This window comes from Hemicordylus capensis, chromosome 1 (genome assembly GCF_027244095.1).
Source record: "Hemicordylus capensis ecotype Gifberg chromosome 1, rHemCap1.1.pri, whole genome shotgun sequence".
Classification (NCBI taxonomy): domain Eukaryota; kingdom Metazoa; phylum Chordata; class Lepidosauria; order Squamata; family Cordylidae; genus Hemicordylus; species Hemicordylus capensis.
The window spans coordinates 49,437,832-49,442,462 of record NC_069657.1 but is presented as its reverse complement, the minus strand read 5'-3'; the positions used below and the strand labels follow the sequence as shown (position 1 = coordinate 49,442,462).

General features: G+C 43.1%; 1 long non-coding RNA gene across 1 annotated transcript; it reads right to left on the bottom strand.

The window, feature by feature from the left end:
* Positions 1–814: 814 nt before the first annotated feature.
* LOC128344756 (uncharacterized) lies at positions 815–2,642 on the bottom strand. The gene is made up of 2 exons (XR_008316027.1): positions 2,523–2,642; positions 815–1,385 (listed from the first exon to the last, which is right to left on the bottom strand). It is a non-coding gene; the product is annotated as an uncharacterized LOC128344756 (long non-coding RNA).
* Between the last annotated feature and the right edge of the window lie 1,989 nt (positions 2,643–4,631).

Sequence of the window (4,631 nt, the reverse complement as noted above, 5' to 3'; positions counted from 1 at the left end):
ATTGTTTTCCATGCCATCAGTTTCTTCCTCTCTTTTACAGCAGGTCATCACTATTCCAGAAATGGCTGCCCATCCTCCCATGTCATTGTCTTGAGGCCATGCACCTTGCTGACTATTCCTGTTTGCTCCTGTTATATATGCATTATCTATGAACAAACCCAGAGGTCTAGGGTGAGGGAATTCCCTTACATGAACTCTGCTTATGAGCAGCTAGGTGTGGTGTAGGAACAAGTTTGAAATGACCTTGCGCACTCTACCTGCCAAATAAAACAGCTGAAGTCACATTTACCACAACAATCACAATAGCAACCTGGGAAAATGTGTTGGCACTTGCAGGCTGAAGGAGGGACACGATGAGAATTACCAAATTGGGCCAGTGCCCAGATGCTGTACCTCAATCCACACCTCTCCCTTCTCACTAGACTGTATTTACTCCTTAGTTTGTCATGTCATTGAAGCCTTCACAATTGTCATAAGCCTCTCCAAATATGCACTTTCAACAGTACTTGATAGCATCAATCTAGGAACTACCTGTATGTAGGTGGGTCTTCCCTGACCTGACCAAAGAAACTTCCTTGTATGTGTGTCAGACATGCATGGTGTCTGGCATGTCTCCTGTATCATGAGTCAGCAAATGGCTGACTCTAAATTAAAGGCAGATGTCTTAGAAAGAATGTTAGTTCACTTAGTTCGTTTGCTGCTTTACTTTGTTTTAATTTCTATTTATGAGCTTTTCTCTGGGTCCCATTCCAAAGCCTTTCTCCACACATGAGGGCTGAAACTTATTTAGAACAAAACTCAGATTCTGAGATGATAATTCCAAAACCTGCAACTTTAAGTACAACTTGAATATTGTGGGGTTACAAGGGAAAATACACATCAAAACACTTGCTACTGGGTTCTGTAACATATTATACATTAGAATACAAAAATATTATATATATACACTGGAGAAGATTATAATCTTTTACTGGTCTTACTCTGACTGCCTGATTCTACTTACACTCACAGGAAGCTGCATAGAAAGGTAGATATGCCTCAGCTATACAAAAATGGTGATGTAACAAAAATAAGACTTTGTAATATAGATACAAATTATGTTAATATTGCCTTTTAATTGCACTTGTTCAGTTTTACAGGAATTTAGTAGTGATGTCACTAAAATTAATAGTAAAAGTTAATGATATTGGAATAAGAGTTTTCCAAGCTTGTATTGACTAACAGTATTCCAAGAAGAGCTCCATTGCCCTGCAATTCTTCCTCTTCTTCAAAGCGTAGATTTATAGATAGATAGATAGACAGACAGACAGTTTACATGCCACTTTTGTGCCTATGTGGCTTGTATTCATGTTTAGATGTTGATTACTTTTATTCTTGATGAAACTCTGAAATTGACAAATTTATTTCAAAACAGGAACATATTTTACAAAACAATGCTTTGAGCAATAAATTTGGCTGGAGATTTCAAAAATTCAGGTATGATGCAAGGGAATGCTGCAAGTAAATGTGACCTTTAAAACACTTAAACACTTGTTTAAAATGAGTCTGACCATTTAAAGACCCAAAAACCCAACATTGCCTCAAGGAGATGTTGCCTTCTCCCACTCCACTCCCCAAGCAGCAGTGCAATAATGCACATATGTCTCAGGAAGGAAGCATGCATGTACAAAGTATTACAAAATAATCAAGAACCACATTAAAAAAGCTTGTTTCCACCCACCCCCTAAGATTTTTTTAAAATGCAATTGCTAACCAAATTCCAGATTGAGCAGAAGGGAGCTTGCCTATTACTATAAGTTAGCTATCTCCATTCTAGTTCATAGATAGGCCAAAGTTGTTGTTGTTATTATTGAACGATTAAAAATTCTTTTGTTGGTCATGTAGTCACCTAATCACAAACCAACTTAAATACACTATATATTAACAATTAGGGGCCCTGTTGCATCTTTGGACCAAGAAGGAAGGAAGGAAGGCAGGCTCTGACATTTTACCAGATTTCACGACTTGGTTATGTAAGAAATTGTGGAGTTTAGGCAGTTCTCAGGCTTGGGGAAAGGGAAGCTCTTGCCGGATGCGTCAGGGGTTCCCTCGTGTGCGTCTCTGTGTATTTCCTCACGTTTCGCCTCTGACCGAGTGGAGGGTGAGGAGAAGACAGCAGGTCCGCCCCGAATTTTGCCGTAGAGCAAATGCGCAAATTAGAGTCACCCTCCCTTCTGTTTTATTGCGGATACACCACCGAGATCTCTGAATATATGAACAGCTCCGATCCACACCTGGCCCAGAAAGGAAACAGGGGATTCCCATTCCCGATACTCCCCCTCCGCCTTTCTGCCAGCGGTGCCCGGGCCGTCAACCCTGAACAATCCAGCCAGGAAGGCTCGGAGACCAAACAAGCCCGCTCCCCGCTGCGTGGGAAGGCCTCGACACCTCGGATGCCCCCGTTGCCCTATGCCAGTGCTTTCTAATTACAGCTCCACCCCAACCAAAACAGTAGCTGCGCTACCATGACAACGGAGCCCTACCCTCCTCGCTGCTTTGGTGACCGAGCCCCACCTCCAAGTGCTGCTATGACAACCGGGGCTCCTCGCCTTCCCTCCGCCCAGCGGGTGACGCCACAGTGTGCGTAGCGAGCGATTTCTGAAGGGGAAGGGAGGAGGAGTGATGACGTTGCGGTTTTCGTTTCCGTGGATACTACGCACTGACGTGGGTGACTGCTCAACGTTCCGTCGTCTCCAGAGCAACGCCAGGGAGCCAGCCAAGCCTCGGCAACAGAGCTAGGATTGGCCGGCTCGAGCTGAGCTCTGTGTGTGTGTGCGCGCTCTTTCCTCAGGTGTGCTACACAGGTGAGCCCACCTGGCGCGGAGCCTGGAACGGGGATTCGGGCGGCCGAGGGAAGCAGGACAAAAAGAATTCGTCGTGTCAAGGCAGAGGCTCTTTCCTTCTTCAAATAGTGAAGAGCATCTTTTAGCCTGGGGCTTCTTCGAAAGGAGAAAATTCTGTGGATGAAGGGTGGGGAAGAGCGGGCAGCCTGTGTGCTTTGAATCCGAGCTCACCGGGCCTGTATGTTGCTTGCTCCCCTGCCGTTTAATGCAAGCATTTGCTATCGCATACCTTTTATAGGTGCACGTACCTCCAGCTTTGTTCTGTATGGGTTTTGTCTAGGGTTGCCAACATTTCATTGCCAGAATGAGGGACACAAGTTTGTGGGGGCTGGGAGTTGTATGCAGTGGTGATCAAGAGCCTGGGAATCATTGATGTAGATGTGATATGCTATTGAATAAATGACGGACAAATGCTGTCCCTATAGGGACCAACATTTCATCCCTGAAATGAGGGACATTGTGTAATGAGGGACAATTGGCAACCTTAGTTTTGCCCCAAATGGTCTGGTATTGCATTGCTATGGGTGCCACAATATGAAACACACATACAGCTCTCTCCCCGCACATGCATCTTGCTGTTTCACAAATTACAGGGATTTTGTGCAGAAGGAATTAGCATCAGACCTGCAAATGGATTGTCAGTTCTGATTATCTTGCTTGATTTTTAAAAACTATTTTTGCAGCATGCACATAAGACATATACACCCTGGGGGATCTGTGGCCAGCTGCACTCTCCTGCTGCACATACACTGAGTGAACAATGTAGCAAGATGAGACAGTCTACTCTAGATGCAGTTTCATCATGCTAATTGCCATCTGTGAAAGAATTGCGAATTTTGAGTGTGCTGGCATCTGTAAGCACACTCAATGCTATATATGTGTTTGGAGGGTATATGCATTGTACAGATGCATACATTTAGTTACAAAGAGACATTTTTAAAAAGCAGTGGCTCTCATTTTTGGCAGTGGGGGTGGCAACTGCTGTCAATATTTAGCCCAGCATGGCATTCCACCAGCGGCTGTTTATAGATCTCCCATGTGTTTATAGTTTGTGAGTTTTTTTGGGATAGGAACAATTTTTATTTCTTTTTCTCCTTTCTTTTTCTATGTAAATGACTTTAACTATTTGTTGAAAAGCAGTATATAAATAACAAATAATTAAAATATTTATACCTGACTCTATATGCACACATACACCACTATATTTTGATACATATTTGTGTGTGGCCACACACCCAGGAATGGTGCATGCTCTTCAATATGTATTGTACATTTAGAAGGAGGTAATATACTCAAAACTGACCTTAAACTCATCTTTTTGAGACTACTTCCTTCCAGCCTTACTGCCTTTCTCTCCTCTGCTTTCAGGTTCTATCCACCACTTCCTTTTCAAAGAAGTAATACAGTATTCCTTACTTTGTATAATGACACTATGATTTTGATCTCTGGTAGGTATTATGTGTAAACAATACATCATTCTGGTCAGACTAGTGCCATTTTCAAGGGTAGGTTCAGTTTTATTGCACGTTTTGTTTCCTACTGCTATGTGGGTGGAGCACAATCCGTAGGCAGCATATCTGTTTCCTGCTTGGCCCAGGGATGGGCATTTACCTCCTGTTGACTGAGGATTCTTTCAGGTGATTTATTCACTTAATAAATGTGCAACTGCTATTCAACTCTTGTGCAAGAGCCACACAACATTTCTTAAAGTAGCACTTGCGTTCAGAGGTGCTCCAAAATCACCTGATT